Here is a 27,043-nt window from a genome sequence, read left to right on the forward strand (position 1 = left end):
CAGCCATTTTCACCACTTTGTCACTGGAGATGCTGTCATTGTAAGCAGTTTGGCAGTTTTCAGTGATACTGCAAGCAGGAGCTGCAGCTTATAGTGGAGTGAATTCACCGTGTTCAGACATGGACTGAAAACTGTAAGATCACGTCATGAAGTGAAGGGTTCCCAAGCAGGCTTTGACAGCAGTGTACACAATAGTCTGTATGCTCCCAACCCTGCCACATATCACCGTATATGCTCGTATACAAACATCCTCAGGAGTGGAGATATCCAGAGGGCCCAATTAGGCGAGACATGGAGAGCGAACTGGAGAGAGAGAGAGAGAGCGAGCGAGCATGTATCACTGTGACAGACTGTGCTCTTTGTCAACTGCCAGCCTCCATGTTTGACTACAGGCCGCCTGTCAGCTCCAGCATGGCATCCATAACAACTCATGTGACATACAGCGCACACAAGCGAATGCGCACACACACGCACACGTGCGCGCTCTGAATCAACATGGCCATGCTAATTAGCCTAATTCTGGTAATGAAGAGGCCTGACATGCTAACATCTTAGGAGTGATGCAGGCAGTATAAACACAAGTATGACACCATCTGACCCCTCCTCCCACGCACACACAACACTTAGCACACACACACACACACACACACATACACACACTTCTGGCTGCAATCGAGTATACACCCCCCACAAACACAGAAATGCCTCCCACACAGCCACCAGGCAGCTCTCTGTTCATTGGCATGGTGTTTAGCACATCTGGCTCTATGGTCACCCAGTGGGACTCACACCCTACAAAATGAAGGATTCACAGTATAAACATACATATTTATGCAGAGTTTACAGCTCTGTTTTTGACATAATGGGGAAATGCATGTTTCTGTGGGCTCCTTCACACTAAAAGTAAGTATCCCAGGGTGGTTCAACAGAAAATGAGCTAATATCGGAGCTTCTTCTGAACCCAGATGTGCACCACCATCATACCCACTTCCACACCAGTGCAACATGGTGAAAGATCAATTCCAATCAAACTATAGTCTGAATGAAAAGAGTTACTCCTGCTAGAATAGAACTAATGAATCTCTTATCAAACGTCCCCTCCCCATTTTTGTGTATAGTTAAAGTAATTCAGAATGGGAGACAAAATTACTAAAATTAAAAAAAAAAGAAGAATGATTTAAAGTCCAAGTAAAAACAGGGGAATAATATTTAAAAGGTCCCTGACCCGAGTGTCTGTGTTGACTCGCAGTCTGCTGTAGCCCCTGTCCTCCCCACAGCCACGGGCCTCCCTTTCTCGTCCACCTCGGTGGTAATACACAGTTACCCACTCTGCCCGTCACTCTGGCCTTTTGTTGTTGGTCTGCTCGCTGCCTGTTATCTGCCCTGTTGTGGCTTCTCCTGTCGTCAGCCAACAGCTTGCTTCCCCTGCTCCTTCTCATGGCTTCCCGCCTGCTAACAACGTGCATCCTTCGCTCTCTCAAGAAACTTCCGGCTGCAGTTTCTTGTTGCACAGGTGTGCCACACCTCCTTTTCCCCATGAATTTGTCCAGGATTGCATAGAGCGCTGCATACTCAAGCTTGTCAATCATCACCCACACCTGGTCCTCACCTGACCACAGGCCAGATGCAGCAATGTTCCCCAGCTCCATCACTCCCCTCGCATTGTTGTTGTCGTTAGGACGCCATCTCTCTCATGTTGTTCCTCTGTTTTTGCCCTGCTGGTGCTTGTACCATGTTGGGGTCACAGGCCCGATTCCCAGCCGCCCCATAGCGAACTTGTCTCTTGGGCTTTACAGGAACTGGTGCTTACTGGTTTAATCAGAGAGTGCAAAGGTGCAGGTAATCTGTGGACCAATCAGGGAGCAGTGGCAGGTCAAGACAAAAATACATACAAAGAATAAGGCATAAAGTAAAACATGCAGGAAAAGAAACATGCATGCAATTAACACAAACCCACAAAACATCTGCCGTGTGACACTAATCCTTAATAGATTCAATGAGGAATTCAAAAGGATTCAGATTTAATAAGTAGATTCAATACTGGGTTCAGACATGATGAAATGCTATCAAACCCCTGGATTCCCAGCAGTAAACTATCTCTCGTGCTTCGAAAAGAAGCCCAACTGTTGTGCAATCTGAGGAAAGACAGATACTTTGCCAAAATATGCATGAACGCTCAGGGCTGGTACTGGCACCACCTCGCACTGGTACCACAGCATAGACTGTCAGGGTAAGTGGACAAGAATGAGAACTCACAAACCACGCTAACTGTAGCTGGTTAAGTGAAGAGTTCCTGCCACTGCTTTTCCTGCTGTTGAGGAAAAAAAATAGCAATAAAGCATTTGTGTGATAAAAATGTTGAGAATCAAAATGAATCAACCACCAAGACTTAAAATGACGGTGAGCTTGCTGTGCACACACTGACCATCACGTTACATTTTACATGAACTTGAGAAGGTTTCGTAAGATCAGAGCATGAACTCATTCAAGAACATAGAAAGGTGGTTCATCAGGGCGAAGGCACCGTTCTAGTTTTTCCTCTCAACACACACGTGTGCAGACGTGCACAAACAAACGCACACATACTCCTTCACACACCCTCTCTTTAAATCTCAGAGGAGCTGCCTGTGTACTCTATATTTATTATCCAGGGTGGCACTGTTGATAGATGAGATACCTACACAATTACAAGGGCACAACATTGCCTTTCCAAGCTGATAGGGTGAAAAACTGGCTCCTTTCTTCTTCCCTTTGTTTTTTTTTTCTATCCCTCCATCCACAAGGGTGATATACAACAATGTTGGGGGATACATCTCACCGACACACTGAAATGTCCTGCGCCCCGAAAGCCCATCACCATACAAAGGACAGACCAGAAGGGGTAAAATAGGAGAAGCAGTGACTTCCTTCAGCGTGATATCCATCTAGGAGGGATCTTTTGCTGTGTATGTTGTCACGGGATAGTATATGAACATGGCATACACACACAAACACATACAGACACAAGCATGGACAGAGTGCAGCTGCAGCCAGGGGGCCCGCAGCAGCATTAATCTCCATCCAGCTGAGATTTGTGAAGCTGGGAGATTGAGAGGAGGCCGATGATGCCGGCTGTGTCAAGGAGGACATCTTGGAAGCATGATGTTGAGCTATGTTCCTGCAGCCGGCCGCGGGGGGAGGCATCGACATATAAAATGGTTGTAAATTTGCATTAGGCTCAATCCATCATCATAGGACGGGTGAGAGGGAGGAGGAGGGCAGATTGGGAGAGACACCGAGGCAAGGAGAGAGACTGTGGAAAAGCAGGAGGAAAGAAAGGAGGGAGGAGGAGGGCACGGCGGTGGGAGCGGCGCTCGTTGAGGAGGTGGTGCGACATCAAGCAGGCTGCTCCGCTGTATGCTGCGGTGAGGCCGGCCCTCTCCTCCTCTGTGACAGATTCCTATTTAAGTGACTGTGAATGCAACAATTCCACAAATAATTTGTCAAGCCGTGCACAGCTGAACTGGCTCTGAACCCAGCTCCCTCTCCTCCTCTCCTCCCACTCTCTTGCTCGCTCGCTCCCTTTCCAGCTACACACACACCCGCAAAAGCGATAATCAAAATGTGCATAGTTGTACGTAAACGTACACAAAGTAGCCCCTCATCGTCCCTTCGCTCCATTTAAATAAGGGTGTTTTCTGATGTTTGGTCTATATGCTGTGTCTATAATATGTGAAGGAGATTGATTTGCCTGAATGCAAGGGGTTTCTTAACTGGGCCCAACATGGGTCATAAAGGGCACTTCACAGATTTCCCTGTAAGATAGCATGTAATTTATTTTTTTTAATTTAATCGGATGACAATTGTAAAAAAAAAAAAAAAAAGAACGAAAAAAATATATATATATAGTTTACCTAAAAGATGCAGGTGCGTCCATACAGTGGATGAGGGGTCACTGAATAACAAAAATTCAAATGATGAGAATCAGGTGTTTTGGCCGTCACAATCACCAGATTTCAAGCCAGTTGATCAGCAATCTGTGATTTTGGACCGCCATTAAGCCCAAACTATACGTGCTGCGACTTCGGTTCACGTGGCATAAATTCTTTCATCTGCCCCTATCTGTGAGTGTCCCTGCAGACACAGAGATACTGGGTCAATTTTGCATGTTTAAGGGGCAAAGACAAACATACAAGCGGAGGTGAATGAGAGTAATAACCTTGTTTTATTCCCACCATCAGTGGCGCTCTTCCATCAAAGCAGCGATCTATCAGGAACAGGCTGGTGAAGCATGTCCCTTATCTGTCCCCGTCAGCCAGAGCATTACTCACCCAGGAAGTTTTGAATGGGACAGGCTGGGTTGGCGAGGGAGGGGGGAGTCCAGTGTAGTCAGGCCAAATTGGTGATCAATCACCACATCAAGCACACACACACACACACACGCACACACACACACACCGTCAAGCTGATTACATGCATAACAATAGAGCAGAGGGAAAGAGAAAAGGAAATGAGGGTGACATATTTTGGATATAACATTTGAAAAAACAAAAATGTCAGGTAAGGGATGATCTCCGACTGGACTGATGATGTTTATTCAACAGATATTTTACACCATACGGTGGGTGCTGGGAGAGGTGGGATATGCAGAGGAGGGAGAGACAGAGAGAGCTGAAGGGAAATGGAGAAAAGGGCCTTAAGCAATGACTTCAGAGGGCATAGCAGAAAAGGGAAAAAAGTGTTCATTCATCATTATTGTCATGGGCTTTGGCAAATGATAATAATTTGTCTTCATCCCTATTTTTAGACAATGAGCCACAATAGCCATTTTGGCCAGATGGGGAAGAGGGCCTGTGTGAGCAATATGCTACATTTTGTTTGACATCCTTTATATGGAATTTCTTAATTAGGACTCTCTGCCACCGGTGTCTGTTTCTGGACTATTATTTTACACATGCATGCAGTTCAATGACACATTTAGATGTATGGATCCACATGCAGCGAATCAATCGTATGTGGACTCTCATTTCTTTTGCAGCATATTTAAGAGGCATATTTATACTGATAATGTTCTTAGTTTCTCATCGCCCAAATGTGCAATTTAACTTGTGCCTTGCAACGATCCGAAACTGAACGACAGTTGTCAGTCATGTTACTGTCAGCAGATGTATGAGGGAATCAGTGAATGTGAATAAATGAATGGATAGGAACACTTGTACAAATGACAGACTGTATCTTTAAAACAGTAATACACAAAAGCATGAATACCCATCGTAATTGAGTCCCTGGGGCAAGCTGATTTCCCAGAAGTATAAAGCATACCTATAAACAAACAGCAATGACAGACATGGCATGGGACATGGAAGCATTATTAAAAGTCAGGAGGTGTGTTGTGTGTGCGCTACATGAAGGACCTGATGTGTTTGTGCCTGCTGAGCCTGCAGGGAGGTCACGGTGTGAACTAGGCGAGATGAAGATAAATAGGAGTAGAGCAGGACATACGGAGGAGGTATAATTGACATCTAACGTGCACAGTGACCTTGTGACCCACAGGTTACCGCCAGGCCACGGCGTAAACACACTGCATTATTTGACCTGGCTATAGAAGCTTTGTGAACGCCGCAATTAAATCACCACTTTCTCACTACTGCTTCTGTAGCACTATACTAAAGGATTCATGTTCTACTGATGTAAAAGGCATGAACATTTTGTGCCTGTATTGCAATCATAAACATCGGGTTGATACAGTCACAGAAATGCACAGCAAAGCATAGGCTACCACATTTTTGAAGACATGCTTCACTGCTACTAAAATGTTGCTGAAATATAAAACGAAAGAGAAATTCCAGTTGCTTATATTTGCCATTTTGATTTCTTTGCAATAATTTTTGTAACATTCTTGAATATTAAAATGACTCAAGAGGCAAAACCATGATACGAGATTTCTGGAAGCTTTTATTCCCCGTTCACGTTCTGTGGGACTTCTCATAATAACTCGTCTCTAGCTTGTGATCACATCAATGATCCAGTCATAATTATCAGTGGAGAATTTGTGAAAACCTCCAATATATTCAACTTTCCCCCAACTAGAAACAGGAGCGCCTGAAAAACAAACACTGATACCTCGTGTCAGCCAAAACTAATCTCTCAACGTAATGAAATGTTAATATGGTGACATTTACCATGCACGGTATGTTTTAACGTGCACACAACCAACTCCGCAATCACACGGTCGTCTCGAGTTGCTGCAAACTCAGAATCTCTCCCATCGCTATCTCCTGTCTGTGAAAGTGGTATTACCTGGAAAAAATCCTCAGTTACGCAAGAAATGCTGTGTCTGAAGTTTTCAGGTGTATGTGCAGAGAAACAATACAACTGGGTTGTAAGGTTAAGTAACAAAGAAAAGACCAGCACCGACTAAAACTCAAACCTTGTCTCAAACTCAGAGAATGTAAGAACAAATAAGTCACTGTACTGGTGTTTGTACTGTGTATATCTATCTATCTATCTATCTATCTATCTATCTATCTATCTATCTATCTATCTATCTATCTATCTATCTATCTATCTGATTTTCATTACGCTGTATGTCTGAAATCTGAGTTGATGACTCGTAAAAAGTACTGGCAGTTGGGCATTAGGGGGTGTGTTTACAGTGTGTTGATGGGGAACATATGGTGACAGCAAAAGACAAACCCCTGTCAACAAAAGCCATGTTATTGCTACAAAGTTAATACCCTTCCCTTTTTCATGCACTATGAACCATTGTATCAGTTGGATGGTTTAGCAGGATTAATGTGGATCTGATTTGTATCAAGACAATGAGAGCGTTCACATTTTCCCTCTGTTGTTTATATTAAACTGCAGTGACTTATTTATTTATATCAACTCCTTTTACAGTGTGGTGCGAATGACAATTGTTCATGCACTTTGTACAAAAACAGCAACTAAAATAAAAGTTAATGATTGAAATGGGTTAAAAAAATCATCAAATAGAATAAAGCCCAGTCCAGACCTATATTGACGCAGATCTAATCATTGCAGGTACAGATTTAGTGACTGACGAACTCAAATCTTTAAATTTCTGAGATCAAACTTCAAATCTTGCTGTGGTTTATTCCAGTTGGAAATGGAGGAGGACCAAATTTTTGTTGGGGTCGACCTAAAATTCCAGAGATTCTGGAGGCCCATTTTGCAGAGGACATTTTGATTCGTCACAGCGGGACAAGCACAGGTATACATGATGAAATTAATGATTCTTTCAGGGCTAGTTTCTTTCGTTCAACGTCACTTCATTAACACCGGATTTGGGTATGTCTTCCAAGAGCCTCTTTTGGATAGGGTCCAGCAGACCTTTAATCCAAATATCCAGAACGGCCATGAGGTTGAGATGTAAAGAATGTAGACTGTTTTCCTAAGTATACTGTACATATGGTTCAGAGTGTATGTCTGTTGTAAGCGAGAGAGAGGGCCAACCAGCTGCAGACCCATGCAGAGGTCACAGGAAAGGGTCCTAAAGCTGCCACCTGTTCCAAATCTCTCTACCTCTGTCAGATGACTGAGTGGTCCAGCACAGACTGCGCTCCCAACTGAACTGAGGTCTAATTGCTACACATCCAGAGTGTCTATTTGCCTAAAAAGTCTTTTCTTTTGTTCTATGTTGAAGAAAGAATCCAGATAATAGAACAATAGACGGCAATAATTATCTTTATACTCCTCAACAGCGGGCGATTCCTTACGCTGGAATTGAAACACCAAGGCCAATTGTTCCCCACTGAACACAAATCCATCCTCTCTCCACGCTGTAAGAGTGACATATCCTCTGTATCCCACCCCTCTCTCTCCCTCTCTCTGTCCATTTCTCTCTCCTCCAACATTATACTATCGGCTGTATCACTCCGACCGGTAATTTATAACACCTCCACTGTAGTCCCCCCATTCCAGAGATGTACCCAGGGCCCTTAAGACGCTATTGATTTTTATTTGATTAAATGTCTTGCTGGTTTGCAGCAAATTAGCAAGAGTTTAATCAAATCACAATCGATATCTACTTAATAATCTCCCAACACACCTCACGCAAACTAAGGTAAAATTCACAAGTGAATAAAACGGAGGAAAGAGTCAGGTCGAACTGACCGTGTTTGCATGGATATAAGGTCCTTGCATTTTAAAGTGGGTCCATGTGCAAATGTATGTTTAGTTACATTACAGTGTGTACAGTTTTTGTTGTGTATCTTAGAAAACATAGCACACATCAGCACGTGTCTTTTTATGTTCAGTTTTTCAGCCGTGAAGTGCTTGGGTGGATCGTTTCCCCCTAATCTTGATGCAAGCCAGAATTTGAATTTTAAACACCTGTTCTCCAAAACTTGTTACAGGTAAAAGATGTGTGTACTCACTGCATCACAACGAGACGTGGTTTGTCCAGTATTTTCATGCACACCGTACTATAATGCATATGCTAGGTTTTCACATGCTTGGAACAAAGTAGCATAATAAAACCAAAACAATCAGAATTCATGGCGAGAATGAGACTTAGACTGACAGGGAAGTTGTCTGTCACTCAGCAGCACTGTTTCCATGGTTCCATGGAGACTCAGACTAATGTTGTCAAATACCTCCACCCTTAAGTCTGCCCATAAAAAGAAAAAGACTGCCCAAATACAGATCTGAATTAAAGACAGACCATAAGGGCATCAGTCCTGACACTGGTGATGAGTATTAGAATATGGATTGATCAAGTTTATTAGCATGATCATTACAATTATTTTATATATTCTTGTAAAAATGTATTATTTTTAATTTTGTAGCCTGAAGTCAACTGCAAAATATAAAAAGAGAGCTGTTTAAATACAGTGGTGTCTGGAACAGAGTGGTACATGTGTTTGATGCCCACTCTCATGAAGATGTCACTTATTGAGGCGGTTCTCATGAAAGCACTGAAAGTGAAATTACAGTGTCTTGACAGGCCAGAGACATGTATTGATGGGAGTGAACTTCGGTGGTCCACATTAGGAGGAGTCAGAGTCCGAGTAATTGAATGTAATTTTTGTTCCTGGTGCACTTCCTCATATTGTGCACTGTTTGGATATTCACAATGAATCTACCACATCAGACTCTGATGACTACTGGTAATTATGCATGTGTTTTTAAGAGAAAGTTGACCTGAACCCGTCTGGCCCAGGTTGGGTCTCCTTTTCCCACAGTGGAAGTTGTTGTTGGCTCTCGTGTGCAGCATTGTTATGTTATCGCACTGTGTTTAGAGTCATGTGATAGTTAGCTACGCCGTGCCATTATCCCAGATACACAAGCTGACGTAACTCCGTGTGAGCATGTGTGTGTATGAGAGAGAAATTTAACCAATAATCAATTATTTTTTGATAAGAGTTTTGCATGTTTTTTTTTTTTTTTTTTTTTTTGTCTTGGTTTAAGTTTTAGCAATCAAATTTCTCAGTGGAAATGAACATAAGAAAGTGTTTTATCAACAAGAAAAGCTCACCTGATGAGGACGGTCACTCAGCACGTGCACCCACGCTACAAGAATCAGCTACTGATAGGCTACCACATTTCGGCAGTTGTGCATTTGTTTGCAGTCCTTCTCCCGACCCTGATCTTGGAGAATTAAGCAGCGTTATTCCTGATAACCTCAGGGTGGACAAACCCAAATGGTATTTCTAGATAGTCTAGTTTTTTAGTTCAGCTCTTCTCAGGGAAGAAACACACTTGGATGGCACTTAAACAGACCTGGCTTCAGTACTCTATGAAAGGCCATGTTGCGTACTGTTTCCCTTGTACACAGTCTGGGGCTCAGGCATCATCACATCTATCGTTTGCAGCAATAGGCTGTGAGAGCTCTTTTTCCACTCTGAAAATGAGTAATTGTTAAAACTCTAATAAGTAGGGCACAAACATACTCGTCTTATAAGTTATTGTCTGATCAAGCTGATGAAGCTGATGATCCTGCAAAAGTGATGATTGGTAGACGGAGGGATCAACATAATGGCAGCACGAACGAACAAAGGCAGATGGAGGGAATCGTTTTTGAAAGGACAGCAGCAGGATGAGGCTCACGATGAAGGTGTGTGGCTGTGCTATTGGATAGATGTGACCAGCTGATGAGAACAGCTGATATCTCAATTGACAGCTCCAGACAATGACAGTGAGGACATTATGAGTGAGCATGTGCAAGAGGAGTGACTGACAGGATGAAATGAGAAATAAATTACAGGCCTAAGCATGCAAAGACTGAACGTTCACCAGAGCTTCATTCGTATCGGTTAAACAGCCAGTCCATACAGTACGACTCAAGACATCTCACATGTTCTCCCTATGGAAATCACATGTGGAACCATGCACACGCACACACACACATACAGAAAAACCTTTTTGAAACTTAGATGTGCACGCCCAGCCCACGATGAAACCCCCTCTAGACATCAATCATTTTTATTGGCCATCTGCGTGAGGGCCTTTTTGAAACAGTGAAGTATCACTTTTGACATCACTACCAAAATAGTACAGGGTGAGAGGCAGTGACTGATGTTTTGATGTCGGCTGATATGTGCCAACGCTCGTGTGGCTGTATTATTTTACTCCACAATATGCTAAATATTAGAAACGTTATCAATGCAATGACCTGCTTTTGTTGTGGTTATAGTTCAGGGTTTCTCTAACTGGACTGCGCCGTATGGTGCTTTATAAATTCACAGTGTATTGTTGAAAAAAGCCTGCGTGTGTGCATTTGAGGGTGTTAGCTCCTACACTCAGCATTCAAGGCCACAGGCTTTAGGTAATGTCTTTTGTGGCTTATGAATGCATATCATTACTGATATGTAATAATCATGTGCTCCTCCTTAAAATTCATGTTATTAAGTATCGTGACCTTTTTGTCCTTTTATAAAAACATCAGATAAGCTTTTTTTCTGTGTTTGCCCGGCTTCCTCACTGCGCTGCTCTGCCGCAACTCTCCAGCGTCACACTAGTTCATAAACCAATCTTTGTCTCTTATCGCTGGTAAACACAATTTATCATAATCCCTAAGATTTCAACAAAAGCTGTCTTCAAAGTAATGAAGGTTCGATGTAATTAATTAAACGTGCATTGCCCATTCGAGGCCCCCTTAATGGAAATGGGGAATATTGATATCGCAATCGACAGATATTATAATGCGTTTGAAATTTGATTTCAGCCCTTGTTTTTCGTAATTATGGTGCAATCATGTGATATAATGTGCATTTATGACTTGGCTCGCATTTGCCAGATTTATAGGCCTGATGGTAATCAGTTCACCCCTCACAATGCAACCCCCTGTTCCTGAATCTGAATCCAAATGAGGATCGGAATTTTGTCAGGAGCAGCGAATGTACAGGAGTTTGTTGTGGAGGAAACGAAGCAGAGATAAAATGTTTGTCTGCTGGAATTGTCTTTTCTGACGTTTATGGCCCAAGAGTCGTGAAATAAAAAGAGTCGTGAAAAACACAAAGCACAGACGACATGCAGAAACAAAGGTCAGACATAAGCTGACACCATGAGAATGTGTGTACGCATTTCAAGGTTGAATTATGTTCATGTTTTTGTTATTTTGTTTAGAAACACAGGACACATTTTAAGATGTTTGCATATAATTGTACCATCTCCAAGTAACATTCGCTCCGTAAATGTAACCATCTGACTGACACAGTTTGCATAAAAACCCGTCTCTCAGAAATGACTCTTAAATACAACAAATTTGTTTTTCCAATTACATTCTGATGAGAAATAATGACTGTTCACAGGCAACTAATTATTTTGATGTACACAGAAGTCACATAAAGCTGGTGGATGCACAGTACTCTGACACCAGAGACCAGGTTTGCATCCTGAGTCAGCCCCGTGGCTGAGGTGAGGAAATGATAGTGGCTTTGATTAAACGGTAATGAACACGCTGTGAGCGCCGAAACATACAAACAAACAGCCATACAAAAGTTTAATGAGGCTGCATTTTCCATGAGCAGATATCGCATTGCAAGATCTCATATTCGGACAATATGTGGTCAGTGAACTTTGTTATGATATGTTCAGAGTCAAAGTTTTATGACTGGCCAGATTGGGTAATGACATTTTCCTTCATTATTTTGATGAAAAATGTAATTTGTGCTGTTGCTGTTTGTTGCTGCAAATCATTAGTATAGAAGTATTATTTCTTAGTGAGAGGGTTGCAAACATCGCACTTGACTCATTAGTCTTAGTATCAGTATGATCGTCTGTATCATTGTGGATAAATATGCACCTTCAGATCTTTCCTGATTGTTTTCACATTTCTTCAATTTTCTCCAGTCATCCAGTGAGAGTGTTCTGCACATGCATGGTAACAGAGAAAACATGAACAGCTAAAACTGAATCCAGCATTACTTCACATGGTGCCAGTTTGTTTAAGTGTAAATGAATATGCACCAAAACCCAGCGGCTCATATGCAGACTCCATGACCCCCAAAGTGTGATGGGAACTCCCGTTACACTAACAACATATGCATCTCTAGGAGTAAGAAAAATAATAAGAAATGGAGCGACAGAGCGCACACTTTCTTCTGTAAAATCACATCAAGATATTTGCTGTTTGTTGAAAATCTGTGGACATGCACACATTTTTTTTTTTTTTTTATTTTTGGCAGAATTCAAAACTGAGCAGCGTTCAAAGTAAAAAATATCTTCTAAAAGTAAGAAAACACGTCATGTTGTGTTTTTACAGTGATCCAACAAAACCTGGTAAAAAGGTGGAATTTTCTGAAAATATAACCAGTTGAACAAAATCCATTTTTGACAGAGTCTTTGATCATTTATAAACAGCGGATACTTTTAATGTGTCTCAACATTATAACAGCTCTTCTCTTTATCTCTCACCTCAAGCTTAGAGGCTAACACTCAACCTGCTAAGAGTGAAAACAGCGTAAGATGGAGAGGAAAGTGCAGGAGGGAAGAGCCAGCTTTCCTGCTTATATTTCCCCTTGCTTATTTTTTTCCCCTTCCTCTGCAACAGACAAAGCCAACCTCAATTTGTGTCAAGTGCTGTTTTAAGACCTTGGGATTAAAGCTATAAAGTGGCGCCTGTCAGGGTCTTTGACGCCCTGGGGCCCCCCGCTAACATCTGAGAGCCAACGTGCTGTTGTTCGGTATCATCTCCCATCATATCATGTCAGCAGCGAGGGGATGGGCCGATGAGACAGGCAGCCGTCACAGGAGCTGACAGGGCTGATTCACGTCAAGAGCGCTTCATCCACGGCTGGGGTCGATCGAAACTGACTCCACGCCTCTCTCAGCCAAAAGTGGATATCCATTCCAATGTGCATCACACAAGTGCTGTGGGAGGCAGAGAGACGGATGCTTGGCAGTTAATGATGAAGACAAGTTGATGTTAAAGATAATGGGGATGAGATGAGAAGGGAAATGGAAAAGAAAAACTCTGATGTTTGATATCTTATGCCACACAGAAAATAGGGGCTAATGTCTGCTCCAATGTCTGAGAGAGATTCACCCCCAATCTGCTCCGCTAACAACAGGCTATGGGCACCATGGAGCTGAAAGACAGGCATACAATTAAAAGTAATGCGTTTAGGAGATAACATGTCATTCCCATTTGGACAACATGCACCATATTATGGAAAAATTCATGTTGATCAAATGTGAAGTAAAATTAGGAAGATCACCGAAATCAAGGAGTCTCATAGTAAGAGAACAGATGGTCATTGGTTCAGTCAGTGCTCCAGATGTGTCTCCAGTTGTGGGGCGGTCGGGTGGTGCTTGTGGAAAATGCAGTGTGGAACTCAACTTCAGTGAATCAGTAGGATCAGGATCAGCCGGAATTTCTTTTATGCAGTCAATTATGCATCCGGTTAGTAAGATTTACTCAGATGAAGTAGAAGACGATGGGCGATGCTTATCAGGCTAACAAATGAGTCAACAGGATGTGATGAGGTAAAGACATGGCGGGGTGAAGAGAGGAAATGAAACAGTTGCGCCAAAAGATTTTGGTCACATCATGAATCTTCAATTTGGAAGAAATGTACCTTTCTGAGACAAGAAGCGTGGGGTTTTTGTCCTGCTTGATTCACAGAAATGTGACTGCTGGACTGTTTGTGTAGCCTGTGTTTACTCCCCAGAATGTATTGATTGTGCAGAGCAGACGTCAGCTTTGGCTAGCTAGCAGCATGCTTGCCAGCTGTGTGTGTTTGGATTATGTCTGTGCTGTTTGTGTGACAGTTCAGCTTCTGATTGATCTCAAGGTTTACCAGGAAATCCACTTTTTTTTTGTTTTTTGTTTTTTTGTGTGATTCTTGTTCAGTTCTTGACGCCCAGGCTAAACTTTCTTCCATTTGCTTCCACTGACATCTTTGCAATTACCCTAGACCTAGAATTTGCCGTAGCAGCCCTCCACTCCCCCACTGAGTCGGGCTCTGGTGCCCATTGGAAGATGCCGTATGGAGAGTCGATGGACCTCTAGCTCTGTAAACAGGGTTAAGTTGTCTCACCCTTATTCAACCAAACTAACAAGAGAGTAAGGAAGATGTCGATGGAAAGTGTGAGCGTGCAGGGGCTCTAAAAGCTCCTTTGAACTATTGTTGCGAGTCTACACCAGAAATGATAAGCTACAACTTCAGGGAACTTTTTTTTTCAACTAACACTGATTTGAAATGATCTGTGTCGTCTGTGAGAAAATGAATTTGGGGATCTTCGAGCTGCGGTGTGAATGGAGCCTTCAAGGGACAGAGAGAAAGACTGACATACGACAACAGCCCCTATAGCAACTGTCACCGCATCACTTCCTCCTCCCTTTTCCCTCCACTATCTCCTCCGTTTTCCCTCAGTGTGTCTGCTGGCCTGCCTCTCCTTATCACTCAAGTGTCTGCTAATTCACCAGCAAGGTTGCACTGATAAGCCCTCCTCTCAAAGTCTCTCTATCTCTCTCTCTGTAGATGGACAGGTCCCAGTGTCCTCTAACATGTGTCTTTCTGGATGTGATGGTGACACAGGGACCCAAGGGTGACAGCCCAGCTTGGCCTTGAATTAAGGAGCATTACAGATACACTGATAAAGCGACACTGTCAGCGGTGGAGATGGGAGGTGAATAAAAAAAGGGGAGACCATTTCAGGAGGGAGACGAGGGGAAGGGAAAGAAGAGGAAACAGTCCATGACTGTGACTGACTGGCCACATACACAGTACACTGAGTATGTTAGTTCAGACATCTTTCTCTAAAGTATCCCAATATTTTCTTCATCATCCTTGTCGCCGAGTGCAAGACCAAATACTGTGAGCTTGCAAAAGAGAAAGCCTGCATGTGTTCGTGTGTGCCTCGGAGCATGTCTGTGTCGTGACAACAGCCTGAGGCGTTTTGTGTACACTGTCTAAGAAATGGCAACTGTGTGTGTGTGTGTGTGTGTGTATGTGTGTGTGTGTGTCTGAAAAGTGTGTTTGTGTAAGCCACGGTGCTGACATGCAGGCAGAGCTGCCCACTGCTGTTAATGGACATGTAAATGAAATGTTAATGAAAATGTAAAAAATATAAACAATTAATATAAACATACAAATAAATATAAACAAACAATATATATAACAAATATAAACAACAATTGTGCAAAAATAATAAGAAGTCAGTCACCGTCAGCACACACATTCGATGAACCCCCGAATCCTGTTTGACAGTTGAGACCTAAAGACAGTCGAGATACAAAAATTTTGGTGGGACTGTGAGTCCTACTGAACTTTGAAAGCCATTTTATAGCCTCTGTGACAATAAACAAACACAGTATCTCTCAGGATCGGAATTTATGCAAGGGCCAAAGAGTGTGCTAGTGTTGGAGGCACAACATCCCCCTCCCCACAGGGTGAACTGAATCACATGATTTGTAAAAAACAAAAAAATCTCAGAAGATCTCCTCTGAAAGTTCGACATCTTCTCAGTTTACCTAAGAGTTGATGATTGTGACCTCTGAAAATGATCAAGGTAGTCTTGTTGTTGTGTGTTCTTCAATTCCTGAGAACTAGTCTTTAATGTGGTGCTGTGCTGTGACTGATAGAAATACAAATTCCCAGTTCATTTCAAACAAGTAAATATATATCAACACATGTCAGTGTAACAATAACAATAAGTTGTGACATTAGAACAAACTATTTTCCACATATAAATAAACTTTACACACAACATTATTATATTACAACATCTTCAGGCAAATTTAACATAATAAATAAAAAGGACTGACTGTTGGTATACAGCAAATTGACAGCTAATTCAGGCGTTAGTTCACAGTTGAACCCCTTTCAGACGTGAAATCTGTAACACTGCCAACTTCATCTGTCTGTTAACATTTTTTTTAATGTTTTTTCTGGCTTTTAAAAAGTAATATTTTGCATCAGGTGTGTGACAGAGGCTGACTTCTTCAATATGAAGTCTTTAATATGTTGCCTTTGCTTTCAATACTTCATCCAAGTCAACAGTGCACTGTCTACAGGTAAGACACACACACACACACACACACACGGAAAAAATTCTGTTCTTCAGATTTTTTTTTTTTTCTCTGTTGGATCACTGCGACTGCCCACTTACACCTCTGATCTCCTGACCTCTCTCTTGTTTTTCAGAGGTCAGGACTTTGCTGAATACGTGTCTGGCCACAAACCCTACGGGCTCATCCTCAGCCCTCCACCTACCTGAGGCCACCTCCATAAGTCATACACTCAGGGAGGGTCAGCCCTCATTCCGCAGTCGGAACAGTGGATACTCTCCCGCACAGTAATCACTTGGAGGAACCTGGACAAATAACAAAAACAAATAAAATGAAGGTAATCAGTTGGAGTTATGATGTACTGTATCAATACTGGAGCTTTTCCCTCCTTTGGATCCTGCTGGACCTCCAGTCGTCCGTGTAGAGGGGATCTCTCTTTGAATTACCTCTTCCGAGGTTCCTTCCCTTTCCTTGTAGACTCAGGATTTTGGGGAGTTTTTCCTAGTCTTCTTAGAGAGCTTGGGCTGGGTCAGGAACCAGTGATGATGTATATAACACTGTATCTAATAGTGTGCTGTTCAAATAAATAAAGGGTCTCCCTTTGACTTGCTGCTTCTTGTGTGAATTTTAGGTAATGCTTTTAGGTGAGCAGTGTCTGTGTGTGTGTATGTGTGTGTGTGTGTGTGTGTGTGTCTCCTCAGGAATAGCACAGGCTCCTTTCTGCTCTGTTTCCATCGTTTAGCCAGAGTAAGGAGATCTGTCTCAAGGTCACTGCCCTCTGTTACCCAGCAGCTCCTGAGTACAATGACAGTCTATCTCCTGCTGGAAGTCCAATAAAAATACACCTACAAGATTTTTTTATTAATGAAAAGACAGCAAATCTACAACTGCTGCTACTAAAGAGGCCAATGTATTTTAATCAACAGTGGGTAAAACTAAAGCTGAGGAAAAAACTTAAAGAGCAACGAAACCTACAATGAATGGACAAGCAACACAAAATTGATGATTTCCTCTAATTTAAAATATGGTTAGAGTTGCATTGCAAGGCAACCGCTTGAAATCCAAATTCCTGAACATGAATTTAATGCAACGACACCAATTAGAAAGTACGGAAAAAGCTGGAGCTCTTCATTTATATATATAATATATAATGCACGTGTGTAATGTTAAACTCAGGTCTATGATGTCAATTTCTGGATTTGAAATGTTTATCTCCAGTTTTCTCGGTAATATATGTTCTCAAAGTTGACTGATGTCTCAAATCATATGACATGGTTAACTTTAAATGCAGTTGCAAGAATACTTTCCGTTCATATCTTAAGATGTTTGATTTGAAAGAGAACTACTACTAGCTATTCTAATTATCCGTTAACACCCTCTGCTTTTTTATTTGTTTCTATTTGCAGGATGTCTCCAGTTTTTCTATGATTCACTCTATATTGACTGTTTGTCAGAGTGATCATTATTTGGAGTGCGTTAACTGTGCGGTCTCCTCATGCCTCATGCATGGAGAGCTATTTTCTGTCCTATTCTTCTTTATGCTGGACTCTTACAGTGTGTAATCATCGTCTCTGCTTCTCAGAGCAATTTTATGTTGTTTTCCAGTTTCATTCCCTCATGGTGAATATCAGATACAGTACTGTCTCTTTGCCATCTGTGCTCTTATGATGTACTGTGATGTGCTGTTGTACTGTGAGACATTGAGTCTGGACTGGTTATTAGTTTCTCGTGAAGTGGGTGTGTTAGTCCTTGTGGGTACCACACGAACCCAGTAGGGCATGGACCACATCCTGCTTTGCTGTTATGCCACTAGTGATAACCTTGGAGGATGAAGCTTATGCAAAATAGGACATTCGTTGCATACCGTAACTTTAGATCAAAATGTACTTCTGTAAGACCAAAAGGTATGCTGCATTATAACTATATTTAATTATACAATTATTTAAAAAAAAAGTAACTGTAAGCTGTTACTGGGCACTTTTAGTATTGATAAATGTATCACAAAATCAAATGCAATCCTTCAATTGGATGATTTAGTTTCAAACCTAATATTAGAAAATATGAAACTGAGCAATACTGTATCCCTAAAGGTGTACTGTAGATGTATTCAATTCAAACCTGTTCCTGATCTCTGACATAATACTGGACTAATAACTTCCCTAATGGGATGATGTATCCTAACACTGAATTATGACTAATTATGTAAAATCACTGTTTATGGCATTTCTGTAGCAAAAAGGAAGAGAAGTGAGTTTGTGATTGGAAACCTTTAAGCTTGAATTACCAAACAAGTAATGATAAGTAAAACTGTCCATGTTGCTGTGAAATTCCACAGACATAAACATGTGTAACTTGAATACAGATGTGGGGTAGGGTGCTGGTAGAGAAGATCAGCTCAATCTGAATAAATAAAGGTAAAAAAAGAGCCTCTACAATACACTACAAATTTGCTACTTACTCACTAACACAGAACCTTAGGATGTAAATATGCTCTCTCTCACATGCACATGAGAGCAGCAGTGTCCAGTACAACCATAATTCACATTTCAGATCACCATTCTCATGCAAAGGTAACATTTGCCTTTATAATGGATTTCTGCTTTTTCCATTGTTTTATTGGGAAGCCAAGGCTCCTCTCATCATTGTGTAGATATATAGGTTAACGTCATTGTGGCATTTTAGCAAAAGGCCACCATGAGTACCCCTCTGCCCTGGTATGAATAACTGATATCAAACTTGAAGATACTGCACAGCAGAATTCACTGTTAATGCTGGGTACATGGATGATATATTGTCTTTCAGATTGGCTACATATTTAATTGTGGAAAATAATCCATCCACAGGTCCTAACAATTGATGGCTTCTTAGAACCTTCTATATTATAAATATACAGAGACATTATACATGTCTAACCATCACAAAGTCCTCAGTAGTAGTAACTGTTGAAATATCTTTTTGTTTATATATAGCTTGAAATGTTACAGGTGACAATTTCTGATGTTTCCCTCGTAGAAATTAAATGTATGGTGTAAAAGTCCATAATTTGTGTGAGTGGCTCTCATGACTTTAGTGTGCTTTCCTCCTCACTGGTAATGTTTTTCAGCTTCAAAAAAGCTTCTAAGGTTTGGAGAGTCTGCTTTGTAGTATACTTGGTCGGAAATGCATTTAGTGCAATTCATGTGCAATTCATGTCTTGTCAGGAAGTTGTCATATTAAGGCTGTCCTTGGAAACAGAATCTAACCACATCTTGTATGAGCCATAAATGTTTTACAGATGTACGTGATCAGCAACAAATATGACTCTGAAATAGCAAAAGAGAAAGTTAAGGGAAGTCAAAGTATCTTATCAATTACTGGATTTGAATTTTTGCACAGACATTCATGTTCCCCAGGTTGTGTCTCTAAATGACTTTGATGGTCCCATAGCTTTTCCCCAGTGCCATTATAAAGTTTTGACTTTCTGAGGAGTGAATCCAAGCACTGACCCTAATCACAGACAACTGCTCGTTAACTAGCGTTTATTTAACTTTAGCACTGCTAATCAACAGTCGATAATCAATCAGTGAACATCTGTTGTCCAAGTACAACACAATCAGCTACAACACAAGCAATTACACTAACAAGTGTAGAGGCAGTAAGCAAGCATGTTGCACATGTGAATGTGTGTGTGTGTGTGTGTGTGTGTGTGTGTGTGTGTGTGTGTGTGTGAGCATATGAGGTGGAGAGGGAGAAGTCAGACACAGAAGTCACGGTGGTGGATCTGACCATGTTAGTAGCTACATCACATGACATTCAAGACTGTGAGGTTTGACATAGAGATAACAGAAGCATGATGCAGAACATGTTTACACGTCTCTGAAAACAAGATGGAAGCAAGCACAGCTGAGTTATACTCCCGCTATGTGGATAGCGGGAGTATAACTCAGCTAGCAATCTGCACAAGAGTGGCAGCTTATTATAGAAGTTCCAACCACTTTTCGTTGTTTTAGTGTGTTCTTGTGCTTTTTTGTTTCTTCCATCACTAGTCTCAGGCAAACTTGTTCACCTATGCGTGTACAACTGGTGAGACGAGTGATTTGCTTTTTACTCTTTTCTGGATGATTTAAAACCACATTGGGAGATCCATTTAGGATCCTAGGATTTAGGCTCCATTGTTTACACATAGAAACAGCTGTTAGCACTGTGCAACACAAAGGTACTCCCATTTGAAAGACTACTGAGCCATGAGAATGTCTCTTATTATGGGGAAAGTGAAATCTCTGGCAAAGATGGCAGAGCTAACAAAACTAACCAGACTGCAGAAGGAGTATCGGGAGTGTAGGATGATGTGCTTCACAGAGACGTGGCTGAATCAACTCACGCCAGATGCACATGTTGCTTTGGATGGATTTCAACTGCTGAGAGAAGACAGGAAAGCAACAGAGACTGGTAAGAGGAAAGGTGGAGGCATAGCAATGTTTGTGAACAACACATGGTGAAACCCAGGACAGATCAGTGTGAAGGAGCAATGCTGCACAAGAGACATAGAGCTGCTAGCTGTTAGCATTTAGCCATATTACCTCCCAAGGATGTTCTTGCATGTCATCGTTAAGTTTGTACACCCCCCCGTTGGCCGATGCTGCCACACCAGAGACAATAGAACACTGGACATGCTGTATGCTAACACAAAGGACACTTACAGTTCTTTACCCCTCAGCCTGCTCGGCCACTCTGATCACAAACTAGTTCCTCTCCTCCCTGTCTACATGCCTATGGTAAATAAACAACCACCAACCATGAGGTATGTGAGGAGATGGTTTGAGGAGTCCAGTAGGAACTGCTTTGACACCACTGACTGGGAAATGTTGTGCAGTCCACATGGGGAGGACATTGATGACAACCTCCGCATTGCAGTCTACATAAACTCTTGCGACAAAAACAAAGTTCCCCAAAATAACAAACCCTGGGCGTCCCCAGAAGTAAAAGCCCTGTTGAATGAGAAGAAGATGGTTTTCAGATCTGGGGGACAAAAATTAGCTTGGAGGGTGCAAAGGGAGCTAAAAAGGGAGCGGCAAGGACAGCTACAGGAGGAAGCTGGAGTGGACTCACAAAGCAGTCTCAACACGATAAAGTTCAAAGGTTTTAATGTCTCTTAAAACAAAACAATACATCCAACTACAAAGGTATCCAAGGACAAAGGCAGTGGGATTGGAAAGGCAAGATGGAACGGGAAGGAGTGATTCTTATATCCTTGTTGTGGGGATTCCCTTGAGTTCCAGTGGTCCTGTCCAATGGGACACCAGGATTTGGATTCCAAGTGAATCTTACAGTCTGCTGTGATGTGCATGGCTTGACGGGATGTTGGTAATATTCCATTGTTCCTTATGGAGTTTTTTATCAGGCTGTAGATTTTTCCTGTGGGCAGTTGGTTTTACATGCAGCCTTGTCTTTGTTGAGCCATGTGATGAATCCAAAGGCAACATTTGGCATGTGCGTAAAAGACCAGACAACACGTCATTTGCCATCTAGCATGTTTGAAATTGAATGAGTCAGGGAGGACATAGAACGAATGAAAGGTCACAGAAAAGCCCAAGCTGCCAGTGGACAGATGTCTGCCACTGTCATCTCTCTACAGAGCACAGTGGATGAGGTTAAGGATGCCCCGCTGCACTATAGGCTTATGTGATAGCACCACACAGCCAGTGCGATAGATGCTCAAGGTAGGTCAACACCACCCCCCACCACTTAAAAAAATTCCACCCCAGCCAGAGAGGGACACATCTTTGTACACCAATACCTGTGATGTGGCTCTTCCAAGTGGAAACCCATCGTTAGAACACAGGGGGGGGTTCCAGTAAACCAGGTTTGACTGCTCACTGTGTGACTGCCATGCCATAATCCTGGATGCAACCACTCTTATCACCAGAGTCAGAATAGCCATCGCAACCTTCTCGATGTCAGTAGCCAGCTGTGGGGAAACACCCCCAGCTTCGTGACCATGGCAGAGACACCTAAGGAGAGCAGTACTCAGTTGTTCTGAGCTACAGCAACCTGATGACACAGTGGCACCATCGGTTAGAAAGCCTAAATTTTATCCTTATCACGACGCTCCTCAGATCTGAGAACTGAGAACCGATGAGAAGACGGGAAGAGAGTCCAAGATGGAGGGAGCTGTGCTGTCTTACTCCTGCCTGTTGTCTGCATCCCATTCCATGCCAGTGCTAGCCCAGCATGCTCAGGACCAAGGCAAGCCATGTAGTGGGAATGTTTTGCTAGCAGGATGTAGCCGGTTTAACAGGAAGGGTACAAGCAGACAGCTTTAGAGCTGCTGAACCTCTTTATCTTACAATTGGAATCAAACCAAAATATTCCTTGGCAGCACCCAGTGGCTCTACATTTTCCAAGAACTAAATTTTCATTCTGTAAGTTTACTATTTTTGCCTCTGTAAAGGTGACTTATATCGCATATCTGTGTTTCCTGGTAGAGGGATTCGTCCTCTGTTACTCTTGCTTTTTATGTTAAAGTCAAACTGGATCAATCTTTTTCTTTTTCATTAGATTTTTTTTTTTTTATGTATTGTTTAATATTTCTTCATTATTAAAAGGAACTAAGAGGGTCTTTGGGGAAACATCTCAGCTAAAGAGTCTAAGAATTGAGGGCTATTTGTGCTTTTTGGCACTACAAATCAAACCGGCTTGACCAGACTTGACTGAACTTCATTAGCTGATCTTTTCCCCTGCATGAATTTATATTCAGGTAGTAAACTTATGATGGAGGATTTTCATTGTCCAATTATTTATGCCCTTAACACATCAGTCTACAATTTTTAAATTGTGACCATGTTGTATTTTTCACAAGTGACCTTTTTGTCCAACAAACTATAAAGTGTTCGTGGCTATGCTTTTTCTTTTTCCACTTCCAGTGCTAATGCCTCTTGTCATCAATGATAAGTCAAACAAAGGAGAATGGGTGGCTCTAGTTGCACAGTCACTGCATACATTGCCCATCCGATTGTTGCATTATGCTTAGCCCCCTCAGCCTTGCTGCCTTGTGGGTTCAGTGAGATGTTTCTGCTCCTGCAGTCAGTCTATTCTCATCTCCTCGCCTGATTATTTCCCTTTTGCCACCTTCCACCACCTTTAATGAAGCTTGCTGGCCCCTTTAAGTCCCCGTGCATTTGACAGTAATGTGACACAGTAATATGCAATGATGGGCCCCCCTCCATCCACATCAATGATGAATAATATATATCTGTCCCCTTATAAACATAATACATTAGTTAGAAGAACTAGATGTGTGTGGTTTTGCGGCACCTTTGCGTGCATAGATTAATTAAAGATGAATTTATGCACATTTCCACCATTCTGACTGACACTAAAGGTAAAAATAAATAGGTTATCAATGAATAATTGACTGTAAGATGGCAACGTTCATGTCTCAGTCGCCCCTTTTCCTCGCTAGACGTGAAGTGTCTGCTAGGCCATCTCGCTTTGTCTCTGACAGTCGTGTTGTGCAGATTAAGGGCGAGAGAGGGGACATTACAGGGAGTGCTAATAGGCTAAGCAGTGTTTTCCCAGGCAGAAAACTGGATGGAGGAACCCAACACCACACACACACATGCCCATACCCCGAGCCTTCTGGGTGACAGGGAGTGTGCAGAAGAAGCCACTCCACACACAGTGCTGACTGGCACTTTGAATCAGCCTCAAATGTACTCAAGCTTCACGTCACATTTGTAAGGTTGATTTCAGTCTCAGTGAGTCACTGTGTGCGTGTGCGCCTCTGTCCGTACATAAACATCCAGAGCATCCGCACATAGACTCACAACGCTTACTAATACTCTCACAGACTCTGGCAGGGCGAGTTTATCCTTCAGTGTTTGACCGTAGTAAAAAAGCTGCCAGTCATTTGCAGAGACGCTCATAAATCCATAGGAAGAAGGAAGTAAAAGGAGCCAATTATTTTTAGATCTCCGTCCCCCTAATCAGCCTAGTGAGTCACATAAACATTCACCTTCCAAGACCTCCATCCGTTTTACTGGGGCACCTTCTGTATGTGGGAGTGCAGGAGGATGTGAATGTGTGTGTGGTGGTTGTCTTGCTGCTTATGTGAGTGTTGTCCGCTCATCTGCTTCTCCCCAAGTGTATTTACCTTCATGTGTATGTCTGCATATGATCTATTTGCATCAACATGTGTGTGTGTTGTGGGTATAAAATGTTTCAGTGTGAGTAAGTGTGTTGGTGTGTGTGTATGTGTGTGTGTGTGTTTGTGCTACGTCTGTGATAGGAGTCTAACCAGCAGCGTAAAGGAGAACGAGGGAGAGAGAGGTGTATTTTACTACAAAGTCGATCGCCAAATGAAAGAGGTGGGAGAAATTGTCCTGTCAGTCAGAATCAGGCCTTAGCTATATGTGTTTGTATGCGTGTGTGTTTGTGTGAGCAGGTAAGAAGTGTGTGTGTGTGTGTGTGTGAGCAGGTAAGAAGCCCATGACCCCACTACTGAAGCTTGATCATGACCTTGATGTCCACTTAACTTACTAACTAACTTCAGTGCCCACACTGACCTTCCCTTTACATCCAGTAGACCTAGTTTTCCTGATGCTGCAACACACTGTGTGAGGTGACTCTTACTTTTATTTTGTGAGGCTGGTTTCAGGAGTGTATCTTCTCTCAGAATGTCATTCTTGTCTACTGGAAATGTTAGGTAAGCTGTGCGGACAGGATTTTGTGCCTCGGTATCTTGTCTTTTTGACAGGCTACATGTATAACTGAAGCATGGAATATGTAAGAGATAGTGTATAGAGAGCAGGTTCCTATGTGGAAATAACAGGATGACATAGAATCTTGTCAATGCAAGATGAGAATCTGTTCATTGTTTTCTTCTGGTGTCCACTTTGGACAATGAATGCCTTAAATGAAGGTCAAGTGTGCAGGATTTAGGGAATCTATTGGCAGAAATGGAACAAAACATTCCTAACTATGTTTTCTTGAGTGTATAATAACCTAAAAATAAAAAAGAATGAGCCCTTTATTACTACAGAGGGAGCCTGCCATGGTTCTGTAGCCCAGATCAGACAAACACTGGCTCTAGATAGGGCCTTTTGTGTTTTCAGCAGCCCCGCAGATTATGCTCCACACTTGGGAGAGGTGGGTGAGGCAAGGGGTATTTATTTGGCTGCAATCTGCAACCTCACCACTAGATGCCACTAAATCTTGCACGCTGGACCTTTGAACTATATTAAAATGACTATTACTAGACTTTGATTCTGATTCATTCACTCAGCCAATCTTTACTCTCTGGCAAACAAAAAGTTTTATGTGTGATCAAGTTCATAACAAGGCTGAGAACAAATAGAACAACAAGAACGGCCTTGACAGGAACACATCACACAGTGAAATGAGCCAACAACCTCCTGGCTACAGACTCCTCCTCAGCCCAACCCCCGGCCCAGCTCTTTGAGTTCAAAAAGAGAGCGGAAGGGATGAAATCTGAGTGCCTTTGACACATAGCCCATCCATATCCCTGCTCTGTCACTGCCTTTCCACTCCCATTCTCATTAGGGTAATGTGATTTTACAAAGTGGCAGTAAGGAGGGGAGATGAGGCGACAAACCGGAGTGGCTGCTTGACGTCTCGCCGCATCGCGACAACTCATCCCGGCGCCGGATCCCTGATTGGCGGTCCCGCTGAACGCTACTGAGTCATGAGGAAATGTGTCATTTCCGAACATCATCTTTTGCAACGATGGTGACTCTGTCGCACAAATGTACACGCACACACACACACTGACACATACACACACATATACTGTATATAGACAAGCAGAAAATAGGAATGGGGAAAAAAAACGGTCAACATGTGAGCAACAGCTGCACTGAACTGCATCTAATATCAGAACATTAAATGAAGTAGTTTCAGCAGGGAGGAATGAAGTCATATGTGAGAAATAGAAAGACTAACACACTCAAAAGGGTTTGGTTTAAACTTTGCCCTTTGTTAGCCCCCTCGAGGACATGAATGCATGACGGACTTGTAGCAGAGCCAGGTCATCTCCCCCCTTGCTGTCTGCTGGCCTGCAGGTCTGTCACTGCATCCAGTCTCATTTGCCAAGAAAAACTCTGAGGCTTACTTAGTGCCTTGGACTGCATATAAACGAAATTTCACCACGTCCACACATATTTTCTGGGATCACAATGAAGCAGTCAAGCAATGACTGACAATGTGCTAATACTGGACAGCATTTTATGCAGATATTACAAATGGGTTTTTTTCTTTTTTTAATTTCTTCATCTGTCAGTCACTGCCATCAAATCTGGTATCAGCATTCAGAGCTTCCAGGATGATTCCTATTGATTTGTGTAGCTCCCCCATTTTTTCCTTGCATGATTTATACTTGGGTACTCCTGAAGCTTGCCTCAGGTCAAATTGTTGACTTTGCGCTCAATATATCTCAGAATTAAATGGCCAGATTACTCAGAAATGTGTTCAGCACCAAGTGCGCACAGCATTCAATTTGTATGACCTCCATGACCTCTGCTCTAAGTCTACCCACAGCATAGTCTTTACAGCGGCGTGTCTCTATAGATGGCCATGTCGGTTGGTGGGCCG

Source organism: Chelmon rostratus, chromosome 1 (genome assembly GCF_017976325.1).
Source record: "Chelmon rostratus isolate fCheRos1 chromosome 1, fCheRos1.pri, whole genome shotgun sequence".
Classification (NCBI taxonomy): domain Eukaryota; kingdom Metazoa; phylum Chordata; class Actinopteri; order Chaetodontiformes; family Chaetodontidae; genus Chelmon; species Chelmon rostratus.